This window comes from Mya arenaria, chromosome 13 (genome assembly GCF_026914265.1).
Source record: "Mya arenaria isolate MELC-2E11 chromosome 13, ASM2691426v1".
NCBI classification, from domain to species: domain Eukaryota; kingdom Metazoa; phylum Mollusca; class Bivalvia; order Myida; family Myidae; genus Mya; species Mya arenaria.
In genome coordinates this window covers 64,484,695-64,509,796 of record NC_069134.1, presented here as the reverse complement: position 1 = coordinate 64,509,796, position 25,102 = coordinate 64,484,695, and the positions used below count along the sequence as shown (strand labels likewise).

Sequence of the window (25,102 nt, the reverse complement as noted above, 5' to 3'; positions counted from 1 at the left end):
CTGATAAAAAAGCAGAAGCTTTCTGTTTTTTCTTCAGCGATATTTGTTCTTTTATGTATTCTTAGCTGATATTGTCAGGAAAATCCCGGAGACCGAGACGCCTTTGTTTATCCGCCATCTTTGGTCAATGTCGGACATAAGCAGAGTAACTTTCCCTGAATATCCTCCGATAATGGCCTATCAAGCCATGGCGTAAGGCCAATTAACAGTCCAACTATAGGGGGCGTTGACAGTGTTGCACCTACCACTGCTGCCAATTAACAGTCAAGCGATAGAGGGCGTTGCCAGTGTTGCACATGCCATTGCTGCCAATATACAGTCAAGCGATGGGAGGCGTTGACAGTGTTGTACCTACCATTGCTGCCAATGAACAGTCTAACGATAGGGGGCGTTGACAGTGTTTCACCTACTATTGCTGCCAATGTACAGTCAAGCGATACGGGGCGTTGACAGTGTTGTTCCTACTATTGCTGCAAATGTACAGTCAAGCGATATGCGGCGTCGACAGTGTTGTACCTACCATTGCTTCCATTGTACAGTCTAGCGAAAGGGGCGTTGACAGTGTTGTACCTACCATTGCTGCAAATGTACAGTTCAACGATAGGAGGCGTTGACAGTGTTGTAGCTACCAGTGCTTCCATTGTACAGTCTAGCGACAGGGGCGTTGACGGTTTAGTACCTACCATTGTTGCCAATGTACAGTCCAACGATAGGAGGCGTTGACAGTGTTGTACCTACCATTGTTGCCAATGTACAGTCCAGCGAATGGGGGCGTTGACAGTGTTTTAGCTACCATTGCTGCCAATGTACAGTCAAGCAATAGGGGGCATTGACAGTGTTGTAGCTACCATTGCTGCAAATGTACGGTCAAGCGATTGTGGGCGTTGACAGTGTTGTAGCTACTATTGCTGCCAATGTACAGTCAAGCAATAGGGGGCGTTGACAGTGTTGTACCTACGATTACTGCCAATGTACGGTCAAGCGATAGGGGACATTGACAATGTTGTAGCTACCATTGCTGCCAATGTACAATCAAGCGATTTGGGGCGTTGTACAGTCAAGCGATAGGGGGCGTTAACAATTGCATCTGACATTGCTGTCAATGTACAGTCAAGCAAAAGGGAATGTTGACAGTGTTGTAGCTACCATTGTTGCCAATCTACAGTCAAGCAATAGGGGGCGTTGACAGTATTGCATATGACATTGCTGCCAATGTACAGTCCAGCAATAGGGGCGTTGACAGTGTTGTAGCTACCATTGCTGCCAATGTACAATCAAGCGATTTGGGCGTTGACAGTGTTGTAGCTACCATTGCTGCCAATCTACAGGCAAGCGATAGGGGGCGCAATAGGGGGCGTTGACAGTGTTGCACTTGTCACTGCTGCCAACTTTGTACAGTCAAGCGATGGGGGGGGGGGGCGTTAACAGTGTTGCACCTGTCATTGCTGCCAATGTACAGTCAAGCGATAGGGGGTGTTGCCAGTGTTGCACCTACCATTACTGCTTATGTACAGTCAAGCGATAGGTTGCATCTGCTATTGCTGCCAAAGAACAGTCTGTTGCTTTTATTTAATTTAGCTGCTGTTTAGTAGTTATACAACAATTTATATCATTTTGAACTGGCTAGATGTTTACTACAAATATGAAAATAACAGAGTAGGATAGAAATAGATAAAGAAAGTCATTTCCCGTCAGCAACCGAACCTATAAGATTGAATCGTGTTATATAACGAACCCCATTTTAGATCTGATTTTTGTCATCATGGATGCGACCGTTGTCGATGTCAAATATTTATGTAGTAAGCTGTTACCATATTTCAAATAAAACTGTCATTTTTGTTTACACATTTTGATATCAGGAAGGATAAGATTTAATTTATTACGAAACTTGCAAGGGGCATGATTTAACAGAAATACAAAATAAGGAAAATAATAAGCATTCCTTTAAAACTACAATATATGGTTCAAGGATGCATTGACAATAGATATCCATTAAACCGGTGTCAGGGAGGCTGGACACTGTTGCCCCTATTATTGCTGTTAATGAACTTGCGCAGTCATTTTTCTCGGCCCTTAAACACTTTGTGAAAGTTGGGACAAGTGTGATGTTGTGTACATTTACACTGGTTTAAAGCCTCTGTAACATCACGTTCCATAACTCATGTTTCTTTGACCGGTCCAAGGCGGTAATTCCATCATTTAAATGCAATTCAGAGTAAAGCGTCTGTGCGTTATGCGTTTCTTGTTCAGGGCTTTGGGCCCTTGCCCTGTGCTTCTACACTGGGTTCTACTTAAATGTTTGACTTCAGTCTTATGGGCTTATCCCTGTAGTTTGAATAGAAATACCGCTTTCTTTTTAAGAATATAGCTGTTATTAGCATAATGGAATGTGTGCATACATGTGCATGTATATGTGTTAAGAACATAAGCGAGAAAGACACTCGTTTTACAACCAATAATATATGTGACCTATATTTCATCTCCTAAAGATACAAAAGTAATACCATTTATAAATGAATGAAAACAGATAAAGATATGGCTTTTTAAAATGTAGTGTCAAGTCGATATATCAACTCCCGAAATATCTTATTTATTATAAAACTTTTCTTCAAATGAAACGACATAGACAAGCCCAAACCAAATGACCTACGTCACATGAATATTTATAGGCAGTGGTGTAATAAAGAGGATAAGTTTGTTCTTGATGTTTAAACTTCAGAAAGAAAAAAATGTTAAACGTTGTTTCATCCATTCTTATCATTTTATGTCGTAGTTCGCTGTCTTTTAACCCGTTGGCTATTAAATCGCTTTTCATACTTTATCGGCCTTAAGAATTCCTTGGCAAAGTCATTTGTATGTAAATAATGGTATAAGGTGCATACCCAATATTATAGTCTTACATTCTTCCGTGGTAAAAATAACCCTTTATTTGAAAACTGATATCAAAGTTTCAAGAGAGAGCTGTTATTACATTTCTTCATCCTCAAATTCTTACAATACACCATAACGAAATCGAAAGTTCTGATACGAAGAACAATAATATTATCAATCACGGTAAATAAGGCTAACTCAACCATAAAAAATGATGGACAGAGTTAGGATGAGACTGGGGATGAAAGAAATGAGAGAAATGTAACAATACTCACGTGCCGACTTTTGTTCTGCATAAAAAATAACTTTTAAATGTTTCATTTCATGAATATTCGTCTATTGTATTTTATGATATAGTTGATTGATTTTTTTCTTTTACTTGAATTCCACACAAGGATATACGTTCCTTCCTAGTGGTGCCCAAATCATACCTGTGTGCAACGATGGCTTCACACATAAAAAGCCATCGATGAACATAACCTGCCTCTCAAACGGAAGTTTGGACAACGTAAACACTCCTGAGTGCGATATTGTTACCTGCCAACATTCAGAGAACGTATCTAATGGTTACTACAGCAAGGGTACGATATTGCAATGAAGGAAAATGAATACACATACGGATCTAAAGTACCCCGCAGTGTGTCCTTGGAGTTGGGGTGAAATCTAGACCAACAATAAGAACTTGCCTTGAAGATGGACAATGGAGCGGAGATGAGCCAATCTGTGACACACTGGACTGTCCGTTTCCATACTACGTCGTCGGTACAAACTCCGTTGGTGTTTTGGCCATCAAATTTAACGAAACGGCTGAAGTGACGTACACAGAGGGGTATAAATATATCAAGGGGTCTATACAAGCATGTGCACACAATGTTGTTTACTCTTTTGGGGAGGCTTGCCCCCTGTATGCGGTAAGTGTTTTATAATGTGTAATAAGAAGAGTATACTCTATACGGAGCATTATAATAGCTGTAGCAGATTTCGTGTTTTGATAATATCTATCAATGCGTTCTCCTGGACGATCCTTATTTATATTTTGTTTTCATTAAAGTTTTTTTTCACTTACGGCAACATCAAATTACCAAAGCAAAGGCATTGTTTTTGGTTCGTGTGTAACCAATAGACCATCAAATGAATAATATTTACGAGTCTTTGATTATTTTATTTCCCACAGAAAAGGAAATTTACTGGGTGTCATTGGTGCGTGCGTTGCTTCTGGTTTTGTGTTGATAATCGTCTGCTGTGCATGTGTGATTTGCACAAAAGCCTACCGTCTGTTTTCTTGAGTGAATGTGGAAGTTATACCTACTAGCAATTTTATTTAATAAAACACTTTGATTTTAAAAGCTCCGCGATTATATTTAAACCTGTCAAGAGTTTTAAAATAGATAAAGCCAGTCAAAAAGTTTGATAATATTTTGCACACAATGATCAAGTATAACTAGTATTCATCTGCAGCACATTGTATAAAACTTCTTTATACAGCCAACAGATTATCGTTGAGCACGTGCCTATATTTTAATGATTGCTTTAGTTAAAACATATTCTTGGGAAAATATCGACCAATCAATACAAAGTTCGGATAACCTTGACCAAATCAAAAAGGTTGTCTTTTGGTTAATGCAAGAAATTTGATTGGTAAATATTTAGTCATTATTTGGTGAAGATGGAGCGATAACGACACAGCCATTGATAAAAACACCAGGTACTTCAAGAGCGGGAAACGAGACTAGAACCAATGCATCTTCAAAATCTGATGTGCAGCAATCTACCTTAAAGCAAGAACTTTTATTTTCCAACACAGGTAGGTGTAGTAATTTATCATATCGCTTACGACACAGTCATCTTTCGCAGTTTTTGCACATTTCTCCAATCTAAATTAACTCTGGTTGTCCACCATGAAAATTCCAGTAAGTTAAAAATTAGCGTCGGTATATTTATCTGTACTCTTAAACATATATCGTTTAAACTGGGAAACCATTATGCGCTCTATCTAACCGAGGTAGCTCAGATGAGACAGCAACATGATTTTTGCGTTTATTCTTTCAATTATGAGAAATGATGTATTACCAGTCTCCTACTAGCTCACATTGACAATTCAGGGCTTGTTTCAAGGAAATACAGTATTCGCCGAGTTTTGGACCATTTGGTGTCTAGTCTCTTTAAAGCGATATTCTATTTCCAAGTAGGAATAAGCTTCAGTGATCCGAAGAACTGAAAACTAAAGAACCATATTGTTACTAATAGTTGTATGTGCTTTCAAAGGAACTCTCTATGTACTAAAATGTTGTTGTAGGAGAGGCATAGATTCTATCGCGGTCTGAGAGCTACCTGGTACCGGTCACCGTGAACAGAACATATGGAAGTGCACTTTCTTGCGAGACTGTGCACTAAATTGAACAGTTTTGTTTTATTGATATGCGTGTTTGTAACAAACAAATGTTGTGTATGTAAATCTTTAAAATAACCAAAAACTTCTTTAGCAAATTGATGAAATAAATTCATTCAAATTGAGAATTGTGTTGTATTCCAACATTGTTCAAAGTTTAATATTTTATGACTTTATCTTTTATCTCCGATGTTCGAATAAGGACATTAGTTTGCAATTCCTGCCGATGCGGTTTAGACCAAGTAACGCAACTATGAGGATATTTTCCTTAAACGATAGGCGTATGTAAAAAGCTACAGGAAAATAAGAAAGGACTACCACCAGGACTCAAAATTCCCTAACAGCTTCTCTATGTGAATTTTGTAAATAACAAACCATTGTCAAAGTGATGAAAGAATGTTTGATGAGTGCCGCCTAATTTGTAAGATTGAGATCTGTGTAGGCTTTCTAATCACAAGATGATAATTATACGACAGCGTCAGCACAAAAAGAAAATATCTTAGTAAAAACATTTCCGACTGATATGGCGTCTGCCACACAGAGAAAAGTTAATCGAAACAATAATATTCAATCAGACAAGGTAAATTCCAGCTTCGTTTGTTCAACCAATTAACTAATTATTCGCTTTGTCTATTGTAAATGTCTGAGCTGATTTGCTAGCATTGTTCTTTATTTGACTTTGACAAGGCATATAAGACCAATGAGTAGTGCAAAAAGTCGTGAGGTTTAGCTCTCCTAGAGCGTTCATTTCCATTGGCCCATCTAAGGTGGAAATCCAAAGTAGTACATTAAAATTAAATTTATTGGTGTTATCCAAGCTTTTGTGGGAAAGGTTTTCGTGAGAACAATGGAAATGGATTTTGCTCACTTGAAATAAACATAAATAAATTTTATTCCTCCGAAATTATCTGCTTTAAATGCCTGTTCAATTTTAACTTCAATAACTGTAATGCTACTAAACTCTTATCAGGGATTAGTCTCTTGTTACATTTTAAATAAGTGTGCTATGAATTGCTTCTATTAAGAACCCTTGAAAACATTACCAACGGGTCTGACATACTAATGAAGCAAGGACATGACAATGAAACAATGGACAGTCAGTTTACCTATGGATCCCAAGTTGGCTCTGTCTGTGTCCAAAGTTTCCAGTTGATATAGTAGTTATGGTAGACAACCGGGCTAAAAAGGGTTTAACAAGACAGTGAACATCACGTGCATGAAGCATTTCCGGTACTGTCGACACATAACAATTTCAATTTCAATTTCAATAACATTCATTTGACAAAATATATATTTACGTTCAGATTGTTCTATATTTCTAAAATGGCCTTCTTCGATTGCAAGTTTGTGAGCTGATCATCTTAATCAGGTTAGCGAAATACGATGCTTGTCGTTTTTAACACATTTTAGATAATTCTCGTAACTAAACCTACGCTTAATACTACAATAAGTTTTTAAATTGGCTGACGTGTCTAAGAGAAAACCAGTGTTTGAAATGCTGATCATGTAATCTTTGTATGACACTGTTTAATTGAAGCAATGGAATGTCATTTTTGTTCCATAAATAACTAAAACCCAAACTATTAAGCAATTGCTTTACCTCTAATACCCATGACCCACGAATATTATCATTCACTTGATCCCAATACACCTCACGCAAAAAATAACCGTGGTGTTTAGTTATAAGTTTGTACCAATACTTAAGAATTCGCTCTTTACGTGCAATATCTAAGGGAACCCTCTAAAGCTTACCATATACAGAAGCGTTTGTAGTTTAAATTCTCACCTTTAATACATGTTTAAGGAATTTGAAATATATTCTTTCCATATTAGGGGCTTTATGAGAACCCCATATTTCTACTACATAATTAGATAAAAGCATAATCATGCTGTCAAATAGTTTAACTTTTTCATTTATCCCCAGTGACACAACTTCAGTGAGTTCAGTGAATAAATAGCCTTTAATGTCAAACGGCTAAAGCCTTTTGCGACTGATAAATTTGCCATTTGACTCCTAGATATGTAAATCTGTACACAAGTAAACCTTATATTATCGTAAAATATATCAATGTTTTCAACTCGAGTTCCCAATTTACAAACCATTGCTGCTGTTTTCTTGGAATTAACAGTGATATTCCATTTATTGCAATAATCATGAAGCTTGTTTATGTGTATTTTTAGGCCAGTAGCAGAGTATGAAAACAAAACAGTTTCATCTGCAAACAACAAAAGGAATATCTCCCATTCGTTAAGTGACACAGTATCATCATCATCATCATCATCATCATCATCATCATCATCATCATCATCATCATCATCGTCATCGTCATTATCATATATATGGGAAGATATACTGTGTTTTCTTTTGAAATAATATTTGAAAATATAATGAGAGAAATAGAGATAACTTAAAATTGTTTATTAGACATTCATATCAGATTTCAAATAAATCGTGTACCATATGAAATGCTTTAACATCTTGAAGGTGAGACTTTCAGACAAGCCGATGGAGGCAGATCCCGCTCAGTAACATCGCATCTGTGCAATGTGTCTGGGCCAGTTACTTTATTTTAAGAGGACAGTAGTAGTAGTTGGCAGTTTATATTTGCCAATACCTTTGACAACTAAAAGCCAACTTCGAGTAAGTTTTACCAGAACTAACAGTTTTGCGAGTAGTTCAAAAATCAGTTTTATCTGTAATGCTGTGTTTAAAATACATCCTACATTTTCAGCAATTGAAATTGCCAAAAGGCAATCATGTAGTTTTAGGTGTAATTATTAAGAAATCCAACTTTCGCGGGTGTTTAAAGGTCTGCACACTGCCACTCATCTGATACACAATCCATGCGTCGTATGGTGCGTGATATTGTAAAGAGCCAATAAGGTTGTTTTCTTATATAGTAAGATGACCTGAAGTAATCGTTTAATGATTAAGAAGGGCTCGTTCGCTACGCTCAATCCACCCACTACTACCAATTAAAATCTTACTTCATGGCATCAAACTATTACGTAGTTCGACAGACTGTTAGCATTGTTCGCACGTGTTGAACATTCATACGGGACTTGTTTAATATCATTTAAATTGGGTTATTAGTTTTATTCATTGCACTGCAGTGGAATACGGACTACTGTATTTTGCGATTTGTATTGCCTGTTTGTTTATGATGCGTATCTTTTCTTATTTTTATGCATTTTTCTAGTCATTGTTCATACTGTGGTTTTAATAGAAGATAGACTGATTGGACTTAACCGTGTTTCTGTTATTTGTGTTCTGTGATATTTATATGAATTATTAGAATCCTGATTTATTTTTTATTGTAATATATTGTAATTTAAAGTGTTTAAAGTCTTAAGTTGAGTGTACTTTTATCATCTTAATCAAGCTCATGTATAATTTATTTTTATTTTTATTAATATAATTCAGCTGATTCGAGCCTCTGTTATTCGTGGCATCGATGTATAAATTTATTTTAGTCACAACGATCCATTTTTTAAAGCAGGTTATTTAAATTTTTAGAAGTAGTATGTATCGTGAATTGTTAATATTTTAATAATTCTCTTATTGTTTTATAGTTTTGCTACCTACGTTTGACATGTTTTATATGGTATATGTCTCAGTGTTTGATTTTGTTCTATAATTTGTGATTCTTATATTTGGTATTGTGTGTACAACGCCATTGAATATTTATATAGAAATAGGCGTTTAATGAAATAAATCAGTTTCAGTTTCAGTTTTCAGTTTTTATCGCTTTAACAACTGTAACAAATGAATAATCCTGATGTTATAATAACAAAATGACAAATTAACGTTATTTTAGACGATACACTTATAAGCCTAAAGCCGTTTCAATATAATATTTTGTCGTTACTTCAATTATCTTACAATTGTATAAACGTCACAAATGTCAACGAATTTATTGTTTTATTTCCCCAATGTTGTCTTCAATTGAAATACTGGCTTAAGTTCAAATTACACAAATATGCAGCAAAATCTATGTAGCATAGAATGATACTTTGTGGTATACAAATAACTAATTAAGTAGTACCTTTTACTGTGTGTTTAAATACCAAACCTTGGTGATATTGCACATAAATACTGTGACTTTTTGAAATTGTCAGATTAAAAATGTGTTAAGTTTTTACATCATTTTAAGCCTACTTTGGATTAAAGATACTGTTATTATATAAAAACATCTTCTTATAAAAATATTGTTGGGGACTATCATTTTCATTTTCGTCCAATAAATGTTATAGACGTATATGTACACATTGCGAAAATGAAAGTATAATTTCCAAATTTAAAAGTAGCGTCACGGGTTTGTCATGTGAGTTGCATTTTGATGTAGATGATACTTCAAGTGACTTAATATCGATTATTGCATATAAAACATGCAATAAACAATATGTCTGGCAAACTTATGAAATTATTCCCGTTGAATGAATTTGCAAAAAATTGATATAAAACACGTTTCACCAAATAACATTTTAGATAGTTGTCCATATTAGCGCACTCGCTTCTCACCTAGGCGATCCGGATCGGGCTCGAGTCCCGGGCTAGACGCGAGTTTTTTTGTGGTTACCAAGGTCGGAAAGGTTGGTTTTCTCCTGGTACTCCGGTTTCCCCCAAAATACAAGTCCGCTGTTTCGCCTAATATATTGCCAACTAAAGTGATTTATATAATGTCGTTATAACTTATTTCACAATCGTTGAAAATAAAAACAGATTAATCTAATACATAGCGCCCTTTGATGCATCAATGGTCTTTGTTGTATACTCATTGAAATGAAGTCCGTAATGCGTATAGGTAGGAATGGTATCCGTTTCTGTATCATATATATTTATACGCATAGGACTTCATTTGATTAACTATTTTATTATCTTTCAAATGCTCTGTGATAATAATTTAAAATTGAGAAATGAAGTGAACTCTTTGAAACTCCGTGCCAGCATTTTAAACTATTTAAATTTGGTTTATAAGAGAGGGTTTAATGTGAAAGGGTTGCAGATCTAAGATACGCCCACTCTAACGTCAATATCTGGATCCGCCCTTGTCACTTATTACAGACGTATTTAATTGTGCAGTATTTAGTATACTTTATAGTTTAATTACATTATTTTTTTGAAACCGCCTGATTTCGCCGCCGATACGGATTTTCTCAAACGGACGCAAAAACTATACACGGGAATGTTTAAATGGTAAAAATTTACACAGAGCTTGACATTGGGTTGTTAACAATCTACAAAAAGTTTGGATTCACATGCAAAACTTTGAAGTTTCGTGCAGTGAAATTTTCCTTTTTAAAATCGTGTTGTCAGTGATTAATTGACGCCGAATAGGTTTACTTTATCAGAAAACCTACATACTTTCGTCGGCCTTTGGAATTTAAATCTACATCCGAATAGTTGCGTAAACAAGGTGCATACCGAAAGAAAACATAATTTACGGCACTTGAAAATCCCTTTTTGATAGCAACGTTTAAGGAGAGTTGTTGTGATATTTCTTCAACCTAAACCCTTGCATAGTTTATTCACCATGATGGGTTCGAAAGTTTTGATACAAAGAGCATTAATAATATAAATGAATTAAATAAGCTTAGAAACCCAGGATGATGAACAGATTTAAGATGAGACAAGGGTTGTGAGAAATGTGCAAATGTAACAATACTGTCACGTGGCAATTTATGTTCTGTATAATATATATATTAAGTTTTAAAGGTTTCATATTTATATCACGCACTTTAAATCGTTTTAACTGTTTTCTGTCACATTAATCATAACACGTTATTCTTATGTAAGGTTTTCTAAAGTTTTTCACATAAGCATTGTTTAAGGTTTTATATGAATATTTGGAAAAAAACAACACTTCTCCTTTTTCGTATCTTTATCTGCAATTGCAGATACTGCATACTTAAAGTTTATTTGCTTAGGTTAATGTAAAAATGCACACATTCAAGATGTTTTGACAAGGCTAAACGCCAGGGATAAACGTAACTGCTTTTCAAACGAAAGCTGGAGCGCTGCAGAATCTCATGTGTGCCGTACCACATATAAATAATAATAAAGTCGTTACAGATTAAGACATATCTGTTAGTACATCTTCCTCCAGCGACTGTCTCGGCTTTCAATACTGCAACAATAATGTTGGTCATGAAATTATTGGAGACTTTAAATTGCATAAAACATTTAAGCGAGGAAGGAATTTTTTTTTAATTCGATTGCTATTGCCTGCTTACAGTAAAATAAAATCACGCGTGTCAAGCATTTTTCAGCGCTGTCATTTTTATTCCAGCTGATAAAGCTGCTAATAATATTGTAATCATCTGACCATAATATTAGGTAAAGTATCTTATCTATGAATAACAACCCACTCGTATTTACATTTCTAACCAGCTTCACAAAACCCGTACTTATAATAAAAAGTTATGATGAATCCAATGCTAAATTCCAAGTAGTGTCGAATGAAGATCTTAAAACATCCCAAAAAACATTATTGTGAGTCATAATAACACAGGATTGTTTTTACTAATGCACATTTTTATAAATGTATTAACTAGATATGCTCTGAAGTTTGTGCTGTTATTTATACTATACTTAATAATTATTTCATTACATGTGTACATGAGTTGTATCGGCAAAGAGTAGGTGTTCTTATGGGCGCTAAATATCTTTCTAAGCTTTTAGACATGTTTTCATATTATTACGAGAATGAAGACATGATCAACGTCTTGAAGTCTGGATATATGGCGCTTTTTGAAAGATTTAACACTATTTTTGTTGACATTGACGGCATTTTAATTGTAGATAAGCTTCATTTACTGATAATGTCAAATAAATATACCGTTCAAAATGTATTCGTAATAAATCAAACACGTGTAATAAAAATGCTTCGTTTTTAGCCGGTAGTTACAGATGGCAAATTGACCATCAAACTTTATGAGGAGGTGATGATTTTAGATTGATAATTATTCTTCATTGGACGGCATTGCTCCAATGGACATGTATTATGGTGCATTCATTTAGCAATTGGTAAAATTCGCTAAAGAATGGTTTGGACGTGGAGCTTTTTCCCGCAGTAAATTAATCACTTCTAAATTGCTATGTTTATATGGTAAATTGGGGAAAACATTGTCTGAAATATTTTTTAATCATTACGCCAAACTCTTTTAATAAAATTACAGTCTTAAATCTATAATTGTTAATGGTATTACGGTATTACTTATCCAGATTTTTATGGTGATTATATAAAAGGCTACGTAAAATTGAAAGCTTCCTCAGTTCCCGATCGACATAATGACCTTTCGATTACTTATTTTATAATGGTATTATTCTAAAAGATAACTGTTTTTTTTTAGGTTTCGGAAAAGGAATTTCTTGCAGATAACATTTACTTTGATTTCAACTCTCAGCGAAGACATTATTTGACGAACAATTATGACACTTAGTTTGACTTCTTATTCTCTTACTCTAAAGCAAATTTATGATTTTACTTTTCCTTTAATTACTATTTTTGATATAAAAGTATTTATCAACACCGTTTTCGATTGAGGTGAGAGCTGGAGTCCGCAAGTGTTTTAGTTTTCCGTTTTCGGCTAACGAAGCTGCATTATAAATAAGAGACTGTTCGGAAAGTTTTCGTTTCATTTCGTTGCTTCCAAGTTGAAATGGCTTCGAAAACACAGTGAAAAGAAAATTGAAGCAATAATATTCAATTAAAATTCCTGGAGGCTTGTCCTGGTTATTTTGATGAATTGTGTATAACGGCATTAATAAATGTCTACTGGCACATTGAAATCCAAACATGCATGTTATTTTTACATAAACAATAGGCTTGATCATAAATGCAGAAATTAATCGACTATAACACAGGAAAGAGCTTACTTCCCTTTACATTATAGAAACCACAACGCTCGTCAAGGGAAATCAAGTTAAGCGGTCATCTTTACCAGATATACGTTAACGTGTTTTATTTCATGCGGGATTGTGAATTGACAACATGTGCTTGCCGTATGATAACATATGAAAACATACGAACATAATCGTTTAGACATAAAACTATCACGATGACATTATTGTTCCCTCTTCCCACTCATCATAAAGTAAGGTATTTTCCCCTCTTTAGTTTGCTCCTAACAAAATGGAAATCGGCTGCCCACGTTCCTCCGATCATACGCTCACAGTTTCATCCCCTCTTTAGTTGTTTCCTATTCGTGACGAGAGTCTTTTTTCTCTCTTTCCTCGCATCATTAAAACGTTTCTTACCACCTTAAGTACATTGCCTATAAACATAAGGGTATTTCCCCTCTTTCCACGCATCATAAAGTGATAGTTGTATCCCCACTTTAGTTTTTTTACTATTATGAAGAGAGTATTTCCCCTCCAGAAAATTCCGAGTTGCTTCCCTCTTTAGTTGTTTTTTCTTTCTTTCCTCATATCATCCTTCAACGGTTGACAGCCAATCTATCGCTCCATCGACTATAGAATTAAGAAAGAAAATACAATAAAGAAAAGGGACATATAATTTGATGATTTCTTTCCTGAACTTTCTCTTTTCTGTTATTTAAATGTTGCTTTATTGTCGTACATAAGCAAAATAAGAATACACTATGAGATCAACACAATTGTGTTCCTGAATCACAACGATACTTTGGTCGCTAACCTAGCTAAATAAATGTATAAGTCGTATAACTACGATTGTGTTATTTGCACTACTTCGAAGGTCAATCCCTCTTTAAAGCATTTTCACTCGACAAACTCATAAGGAGACACACTCTCATAATAATTGCCATCAGTGACCACAGTCGTAATGCAGCTGTTGGATCTGGACAGCGCGGCGTCGTCGCCTGAAAAAAGCATATCAGCATACACAGTTGATTTTATATACGATAAGTAGCATATATGATATCTTATATTGCGTGGTTCTTAATTTTCTGCCACAAACAATATCGATTTAATAACTATTATGAATTATTATAACAATACGAATATTCTTGTATACATGGAATCAGAGTGTAATATACGTCATTTTATTCATCTTGAATCTAAAATATAAATTCCGAGTGTTACAAAAAACAACATTAAATTACAATTAGTTATTTTATTACAACAAGTGAATATACCATTCGTCAACAAAAATGTATTCAAATTGTAAAAGTAGAATACATTCCTGCAAAGAAAGGCATCAATTGAAAAAGGTCAAATGTGTAGATAAAATGACGTCTGCGGTCTAACTACAATACAAATATTGTTGTGGGTTTCCTTTAGCTTGATGCGCGATCGTCTCTGCCAAACTCGATTTCCTGACTCCGTGATAATTCTTCATGTTTTGTTCTTTTTTTAGCTTTGTTTTTATTTCTTATTATATTTACCAAATGATTACTCGTCGATTGATTATACATACTATTTTGTATCCAAATATGTAAAAGCTTAAAACACTCAATTGGAAATCATCAATGGTGTCTATACGTACCGTTGGTTATTTGTGATACGTTGATTTCGCTATAACAATTTGACTAGTCGGCATCCGTTTTAACTGTCATTTCATAATGACTTCGTGATGGCGATTTGGCTGCTTTGCTATGATTTGTGGAGAAGAAGTTATATATTTTATTGAATATGTTCTTTTACTTATGTAAGATCATGTCCGGAAGGAGTAATTTTAATAAACATTTTTGTCTATATTAAAGTCTAATTATGAAATTAGAGTATTTTATCAGGCAGTGTTTAAAAAAAGCATTATCATCTGCTCAATGCAAATGTTACCAAGTTTCATTCAGAATAAATAATTTAAAGTACCTTCTTTGAAGTACTACGTTTGAGTTAATGCGCACAATAAGACTAATGATATGCTAATATGCAATAAGTTAAGTACGTTTGAGTTAATGTGCACAATAAGACTGATGATATGCTAATATGCAATAAGTTAAGTACGTTTGAGTTAATGTACACAATAAGACTGATGATATGCTAGTATGCAATAAGTTAAGTACGTTTGAGATAATGTGCACAATAAGACTGATGATATGCTAGTATGCAATAAGTTAAGTACGTTTGAGTTAATGTGCACAATAAGACTGATGATATGCTAGTATGCAATAAGTTAAGTACGTTTGAGTTAATGTTCACAATAAGACTGATGATATGCTAGTATGCAATAAGTTAAGTACGTTTGAGTTAATGTGCACAATAAGACTGATGATATGCTAGTATGCAATAAGTTAAGTACGTTTGAGTTAATGTGCACAATAAGACTGATGATATGCTAGTATGCAATAAGTTAAGTACTTTTGAGTTAATGTGCACAATAAGACTGATGATATGCTAGTATGCAATAAGTTAAGTACTTTTGAGTTAATGCGCACAATAAGACTGATGATATGCTAGTATGCAATAAGTTAAGTACGTTTGAGTTGATGTGCATAATAAGACTGATGATATGCTAGTATGCAATAAGTTAAGTACGTTTGAGTTGATGTGCATAATAAGACTGATGATATGCTAGTATGCAATAAGTTAAGTACTTTTGAGTTAATGTGCACAATAAGACTGATGATATGCTAGTATGCAATAAGTTAAGTACGTTTGAGTTGATGTGCATAATAAGACTGATGATATGCTAGTATGCAATAAGTTAAGTACGTTTGAGTTAATGTGCACAATAAGACTAATGATAGGCTAGTATGCAATAAGTTAAGTACGTTTGAGTTAATGCGCACAATAAGACTGATGATATGCTAGTATGCAATAAGTTAAGTACGTTTGAGTTAATGCGCACAATAAGACTAATGATAGGCTAGTATGCAATAAGTTAAGTACGTTTGAGTTAATGCGCACAATAAGACTGATGATATGCTAGTATGCAATAAGTTAAGTACGTTTGAGTTGATGTGCATAATAAGACTTATGATATGCTAGTATGCAATAAGTTAAGTACGTTTGAGTTAATGCGCACAATAAGACTAATGATAGGCAAGTATGCAATAAGTTAAGTACGTTTGAGTTAATGCGCACAATAAGACTTATGATATGCTAGTATGCAATAAGTTAAGTACGTTTGAGTTAATGTGGATAATAAGACTGATGATATGCTAATATGCAATAAGATGCAATACGTTTGCCTACCTTCTTTGTCGGCAAATAAACAAAATTACTAAAATTGCTGCAATAACAACAGCAATTCCTCCAAGTGCTGCACAGATTGTGGCAACAGAAGCTTTACCAGTTTGTGCGTTATCTACAATTTGAAAAAGTAAGATTTTTATAAATTGACAAGATTACAGTAGTGATAGATTGTTCTATTATGCTGTATCAGTGTCAGTATAAAGTTAAATTTAATGGCAGGATGTGCGATATTTTTATTACTAATTAAAACAATAATAACAACACTTCATTTAATTTTCACGTGTTCATGAAATTCAGTAAAATTCTAATTTTAAATAAAGATCGATATTCAAAATTTAATGCACGTATTACCCTCAAAAACAAGGTGTCTGACGACTTACATGTGCAAAAAGATTCGGCACTCCATGTATGATCAGCTTTGCAGGATGCATTTCTAACACTCACTTCGTAGTCTCCAACACAATCATACGAAACACGTTTGCCGATTTCGCAAGTGTCTTCCCGTAAACAACCATTCGTGTTTACAATTAAATTATCTCTTAATTGTACTTTACAAACAGGGACTGGAAATAGATTGTACCATTATTCGTGTGTATAATGCAGCTTATTGTACTCAGCGATTCTGAATGTATCATGTGATTGATGCCAGTCAGAAAATGAAAAGATTCATGCTAGCATGGAAATCAAGCATAAATACAAACTTGATTTACGCATTAAGCATGTTTTAACAGATGTTAATGGAGAAATTGTCCTTAAAAGGACTGTTGCAATTTTAATAGTTCCTGCACCCACTGTCAGAGATATTAAAACGAGCGCTTCAATTTCAATCTCGATGTTAGTTGGTGAGTTATGTACTGTTTTGTTATTGTCAACGTTCAATAAGTAGTTATTACAACACATCTTTGTTACCATCCCGATTGGGAATTAATTTACAAACAAAAACACTCTCCGACATGGTACAAGAGAAATCAATGCATGTCTTCAACAAAACGAGAAACAAGTTGATTTGTTTTTATCTCTCATATACTTAAGTAGGTACATTTCTACTGATTAACATGGTATTTGAAAGTAATCTGATATTTATTGATTATCAATATTAATTACCAAGTTCTGGTGGCTGAACTTCCCATGAAAGGCTTCCGTTAGCAAGGCAGATGAATGACAAATTACCATTCACGAGGTAAAAAATACTACTGTTGTACGAAGCAGTTCCTCGTTCCAAAAACGAAAACACTGAAGAACTTTGTTCAAATCGTACACTAAGAATGCTTGTGTCGTTGCATCTTATTTTACTACAAACTGGTTTGACTCCATCCCAAGTCCCATTTTCCAAACAAGTTTGTTCTTTCGATCCATGCAATAGTTGGAAACCAGAGTCACATGATGCTCTTACTTTCACTCCAACTGAGTAATAAGTATACCTGTCAACATACTTATAAGATACATCGCTATAATGCAAAATTCCATTTTCAAGTTCCCCAAACGATGAGCAAGTGACACTCCTGCATTCTGAATTTCTCCTACTGAATTGTCCATCCATTTGACATGTCAGGTTTTCCCTTCTCGTTAACAAATATCCAGTATGGCAATAAGGCTGAATTATCGTCTTGAAATATAGCAAAGTGTCAGCACGAACTGGTTTATTTTCGGACAGGTAGTAACCGTTACGAACATACGAACATAATCGTTTAGACATAAAACTATCACGATGACATTATTGTTCCCTCTTCCCACTCATCATAAAGTAAGGTATTTTCCCCTCTTTAGTTTGCTCCTAACAAAATGGAAATCGGCTGCCCACGTTCCTCCGATCATACGCTCACAGTTTCATCCCCTCTTTAGTTGTTTCCTATTCGTGACGAGAGTCTTTTTTCTCTCTTTCCTCGCATCATTAAAACGTTTCTTACCACCTTAAGTACATTGCCTATAAACATAAGGGTATTTCCCCTCTTTCCACGCATCATAAAGTGATAGTTGTATCCCCACTTTAGTTTTTTTACTATTATGAAGAGAGTATTTCCCCTCCAGAAAATTCCGAGTTGCTTCCCTCTTTAGTTGTTTTTCTTTCTTTCCTCATATCATCCTTCAACGGTTGACAGCCAATCTATCGCTCCATCGACTATAGAATTAAGAAAGAAAATACAATAAAGAAAAGGGACATATAATTTGATGATTTCTTTCCTGAACTTTCTCTTTTCTGTTATTTAAATGTTGCTTTATTGTCGTACATAAGCAAAATAAGAATAAGTTACTAAGAATGGGTACCTGACATGTAACTTGTGAACATGAAGGTGTTGAACCACTCCATTTGTTCTTAGATATGCATGTTCTGTTTTGTTCACTTACGAGTGTGAAACCTGTTTTACAAACAGGAACAAATGTGAAAGTGTAACTGAATGTGTCTTTCTTAATAGGTGGTGTATAAAAACCGTTCGAAAAACTACTGGGTAGGTTGTTACACTCTATTTGTTCACACGATGGATGAGTAGACACAAAAAGTCCGTATGTATCACACCTCACCCTCCTTCTTTGGTCTTTCAATTCATATCCGTCGTTACAATGAAGATAAATGTACATACCAGACGACACCGTGCCATTTAAAAAACGTTGGCTATTCGTAGAATAGAAGCCATTCTCAACAATTGGTATCTGGCAGTTTCTAGTACATACCAAATCAGTTTTGTCGAAGTTACCGGTTTTCAAGCATTTTCTTTTAGCAAAATTTGACTTGGAAATGGAATACCCAGGGTCACAGGAAAGGACTATTTCAGAATTGAATGGTACATATTCTCTTGGAGAAGATTTATTAGGATAAAGATACATGCCGTGTACTGGGGCGTCTGGTACCCGACAAGCGACTGTAATAGTTAAATGTACTATATTTTTGGATGTGCTGTATTGTAAACATTTTGCATTCAGATCGGCGAAACTACAGAAATTTATCAATTTTAGGAAATAAATAAAGTAAACAAATAGAGGATATTTGTTTATTTAAGTGTCAGATCGTATTTCATTTTGAAAATATAATTTTTCTATGATTAAGGGTGATATAAAATATGACATAACACTAAAGTAATCATTGTTTTCTTTTTTATGGTTATTGTCGGAGTGTCATTTGTATTTTATTTATTTTCTGAATCACCCCCCTTTTTGAAAAGAGTGTCATTAAAGCCGCTACCCGTGGGGGGGGGGGGCACTTCATGCAAAATTTCGGCTGATGACGTAGCTGTAATATTTCTATTTCTGGCTTGTTGACAAAAAGTTTCAAGATATTTTTTTTATTGTTTATGATTCGCTCGTTATTTAGTGCAAACATTTTATGAACATTAATCAATGAAGTTTTATTAGTGCATACATGTACCCTAAATAACAAAATCATTTTTATGTTAAACAGGGCATGAATACATAAACAAATTACTACGCCGCCATTTATTGAATGACCATTTTAAAGTTCGGACTTGTTAGCAAAACAATTGCGGATAATCATTGGATATGAAACATATATTTAGTTGAATAGTGTGTTAAATGCAACATGGGTATTCAGTCATCTCACTGTGTCAGAGACGAGTCTGTTTCGCTTGAAGACAGATCGATTTTCAGGTAAAGAGTGGAAACCAATCTTAATTGTTGACGCATTTTAAAGTGTGGGTGGGGTAAATAACCTTTTAATCAATCAACTTTTCGGGAAGTTCGTATTTCTACGACGAACAGTTCAAAATATATTCGAGCTATGATATAAAATTCGTTTTATGTTCGAGCAGTTGTTTTTGTATGTGATCTGTTTTGTATGAAAGCAATTGTTCAAACATTCAGTTTCAACTCTTAAGAAAACGTTTGAAAAACGGGATTAATATTTTCCTTATAAACGGTAAGTTGTTTATTTCGAAATAAATCTTTATTTAAACTTATGTAACCTACTTAATAAATTTTAATTTTTTTTTTGGCAACAATTTCAAGTTCAAGGGAAGTGTATTTTTATCAAGGGGAAGTAACTACATGGATTTTAAAAAGTCGAAAAGTTTATATTTTCACTCCTTATTTTGCAATGAAAATATCAAATTGATTGGTATTTCACTGATAAAACTCAATATTTCATCGATAAGCATGAAAAAACAGGAAAATCGTTATGCTACTGCTTAGCAATACTTCATAGTAATACAATACAAACTATACGGTCAAGCCCAATCGCCTAATTTTACACAAATATCCTGTTTAAGGCCAAAATTACATTACAATAGGGATATACAATGTTCAAAACAACAACACAGATATATTACACATGAACGTCATATAGATGTGGAATCGTTTCTAGTTATGATAAATCCGGAATATAAGACTAATAAGTAACATTGTTTATCATTTCGCAGAGCTAAAATGAAATGAAACTTGTTTCAAAGTTTGACTTGCATGTCATTTCAATTGTTTATCATTATAATAGCGTGTATACAAATCGGATATCATGGGGAAATATTACATAAAATTATTTCAGCGATATTGAATTATTAAAGTACTTCGTTTACTTTCGACAGAAATCTCATTTTAATCTATCTGATAAAGCGAAACCTACCTTCAAATATTTCAATCTCACAAAGCGTCAAATAATCCGGCCTTGTTATCTCAATCTGACTCAATTCTTTAGCTGGATTGATATCAATTTCAATAACATCTGCACATACTTCCTTTCCTCTTTCTGGGTATGAGCAAGAGTTCGTTCGTAACCCATTTACTTTAAAGTCATCTTTGAACAATGTTGGCCACTGTCCATCAGGAGTCCCTCCTCTTACACTTATACCAAATCGCTCCCGTACTGTAAACAAAGATTGCATTATTCATGGTTTGTCTCTAAATTAGACAATGAAGCTCGGATTAGAAATACACAATGCAAGTTGATATAGTAGCAGATTTTTCCGGAATAAAACTTGCTGCGAAAATAAACTGGTAATTCAATATGAACTTAAAAATATTTCAACGGATCTAAATTAAAAAAAGACAACAACTTTACTTGCAAAAAGAATTACCAATCTGTTTATTTAACATCATTATCAAGGTGCATAGTGGAACTAAACAATATATGGAGGATAACTGTTTAATAATGTAAGATTGCAATATACTTCACCTTGTGAGCACGAAAAGCTATTTTTACATTTTGTGTTCACGAGGTAAAATATTATACCATATACTGAAAAAAACAACATCATATTTTCATTATTTGCCTTAACAGGATTAAACGTCGTTGAGATTGTGTCCTAGCCCTGTGCCAGCGGATGCTTGGTCTAGACATGAGAGAGGGCTAAAAATTTAAACATATCGAATTGATTTTTTCCCTGTTTGAAACAGTGAACTATAAATTATATTTCACTAATAAATCTCGAAACACTGCGAGAAAGGATGTACTTAATCATATCATTAAACGTCGTTTAATCAATTGAGAAACAATATAATTGTATTACTATTATAACATTATTTTTCGTGCTCTTGTTGTCTTTTCATCGGTGACCATGTGACATGGGATTACGATCGTATGACTCATTAATTAGTTATCAATTATAACTAAACTTATTTACAATCAATCAGTTACGCAATTGTATGAAACATAAGAAAGTGCCTGTCTGGTGAGCTTTGCATCCGTACACGCAATGATGTTAAACGACCACCACATTCGCTCAGCTACATTATACCCTGACATACATGGTAAATGTTGAAGATTTTAATCCAGATATGTAAAAAGACTGACCAGGGTCTAGATGTCACCTTGCATTGTGTGAATCGTTGCCCTCGGTATTGTGATCATATGCGTTTCTGGTATTTCCCCGATTTTTAAATATAAATACAACAAGTCCGAAGCGCGAGTTGTACATTTCAAGCGCAAAGGTAAAGGTTGTAATAACTCTCATGTTGTTTTGTTCATTGGCTGAGGGCCACTTAGGGTTGACACTTTTCGAATAGAAAATCTCAATGTCTCACTAACACATATAACCAATATTCATTGCAAATGTATTTCTAAATTAAACCGATTGGAAATGAATCATACACACATTAGAGAAATCAGTTTTATAACAAATATATTTAAATGCATTTAAAATGCATGGTCACCATTGCTACATCCAAATTGTGAAACACCCTGGTTAATTCATTTAAATGGGCTATTGGAAAGTAACATCAATCTTAATTTTTATTTAAAGACAATATTATAATCATTTGAAAACAACAACAACTAAAAAACCTCTATAACTGCACAGCCTGAGACTGAGATCGGAGATCAGATAAGCAGCACAAGTTAATTAAGATAAAGTTCAATACACAGAAGTTGTTTACTATACAGATATTTTTCGGGGGGGGGGGTCACTTAAAGTAGGCTTAATCAAGGCATTTAAGGAAAATGTTGGTTAAAAGTAAGAATATAAGTTATAGTACAAACATTTTGGTTTTATGTTGAAAATTTTAATTCCAGAGATCCATCGAGACTGGTCAAAGTTTAACCGCCACCAAGGTCTGTAAAATTTGTTTGCCTGGGTGTGTGCACATGCCCCAGCTGCCATACTGGTGTTACCATCTACAGTTAAAAGAGCTTCTCCATTGGCACTGGAACGAGGACCTTGAATTGGCGCTCCTCCCAATGCAACATTTCGTCCTGAAAATAAAGTAAGATACAGAAATTAAAACCTTTCCCCATAATGATCCATTTTAATCCTTTTGCATTAATGTTCAAACATCATAAAAGACAATGAATTATCCACTAAATGTGTAACCATCATCACAATATCAAAATACTTATAGATTCTGTCCTCATTAGTCCCAGAGACAAAGAATCAAAATGTGGATAATCGATTCCAAGAGTGATATTGCTTAGTTGTGACATTCGTCAGTTTAAAATATATAAACACTGCGCTTTTAAAGGTCATGGTTTATATAGAGGTGCAAACGATATATTTGTGTATTATAAAACTTTAAGAAGAGTGCTTACAATATTAAACTGCCTTCCATTTCACAATTTAATATATAATGCTCTGATAAAAAACTTAAAATTAAGGTGGTTTAAAATGTAAATTGTGGTCTAAAAGATTAAAATATCACATGCAGTCATTAGAGGAGCCCCGTTATGTTAATTGGGAAAATAGTTAACGCAATTTTAGAATGGAATAAAACATATTAAGACATTGCCAACTTTTGGGCGTATCGGGTATCGAAAGTGTCTATCGATTTGTTGGCCCCGTGCAATACGGGCGTATATAAAGGCTTGTTCAAGAGACATAGTTCATTGCAATAAGGTTAGAAACAAATAACTTGTGATTGTTATTTGCATATAAGCATCCTAGCCTTGCTCAATTTAAAGAAGACAGATCATTTCGAAGTTTGTTTATGTTCGAGCTTTAGCTAAAATTTATTGCTTTTTTATCCACTGAACTGTCAACAACTTAAACATGTGACGTATTCATGAGCTAATTGCATAATTGTTGTACTTTCTGTAAAATGTAAATATTGATCTTTATGCCCATTGTAAATATTTGTGCCACAAAAGAAAGAATATTAATGCCGCGTTTAATAAAAATCTTCAGTTTCATTTTCATTAATCTCGTAATAAGGTTATCTAAAGTTTAAATTATTTAAGATTCAATCACATACTTCGTTTAAAATACAATTGTTAAGTTGTGCTCACCATTTTGATGTATTGATGCATTAACGAATTGCAATGAAACAAAATTGCCTGTATTTACATAGTTAAGTTTTATTAAATACAACGTAAGACACATACACTTCAATTAAGCTATTCATTTCCTGAGTCAGGGAGAAGTGTTAACATCGAACTATTCGGAAAACCTCGGGCATTTTCGGTCGAAAACAACCTCTGTTGTATGCCTGTACATAGTTGAAATAGTCGTATTTCTAAATAGAAGTATTCATTTATTTTAGCGTTTTACGTGTATTTTGATTACCAGTGAAGTGTATTTATTCATAAACATTTCAGATTAGGCCTAAAAAATAACTGTGTGGTTCGGGTCACCCGACCCTACCTGGAAAATACCGCCGACCCTACTGTTATTTTGGGGCGACTTTCGAAAAAAAAAATCGCCATTTTGTGCCAGGTACGGAACTGTACGGGCGTTATGCTTGGCGTGTCGCAAAATAATTTAGTTGTGCAAATCGCTACTTAAAAAAAATAAGTTGTGCGAATCGATACACAACAATAACATGGCGACCAATTACGCCGTGTTAATCTTAAAAATGGCGTGTGGTCTCCATAACATTTCAGAACGTCGAGAGTTTAAGCTCATAACACCGAAGATGAGATTCGAAGATGTAGAAATAATGTTTTTGTGCGAGCCAAGGTCTATATCCGAGATTGTCATGTCAACATCCGACAAGGGGCCATGGATGTTGACATGTCAATCTCAGATAAAAAAAAAAACCGGCCCGCATGGACCCGTACGTATGAAGAGTAGCTGTAATTCTCCAACTTTTCGTTCTTCAGAGTAAGGTATATACAATGGAACAAAATATCTCTGGATAATAGTATAAGTTTTCTCAAACATAAGATTAAATGCCGGTCTAATTTTAATATACCCCACCACCACAGCAGGCATGACCCTTTTCACTTGTCATGATTTTATCCTATGATGCAATAAAGCAGAGCAATAATAAGAGTAAAGTCATGAAGTTTAATTGCTAAATTCAAATTACTACTGGATCTACTTACAGCGTGGTTAAATGTAAAAATATCTGAC

The 25,102-nt window shown here is 34.3% G+C and overlaps 1 protein-coding gene and 1 long non-coding RNA gene across 2 annotated transcripts in view; both read right to left on the bottom strand.

Annotated features, from left to right (window-relative positions):
• The window catches only part of LOC128215465 (CUB and sushi domain-containing protein 1-like), an 86,947-nt gene that overhangs the window by 21,661 nt on the left and 40,184 nt on the right, over positions 1-25,102 (bottom strand). The window lies entirely within an intron of this gene.
• Positions 13,973-16,495, bottom strand: LOC128213298 (uncharacterized). The gene is made up of 3 exons (XR_008257708.1): positions 16,380-16,495; positions 14,728-14,834; positions 13,973-14,101 (listed from the first exon to the last, which is right to left on the bottom strand). It is a non-coding gene; the product is annotated as an uncharacterized LOC128213298 (long non-coding RNA).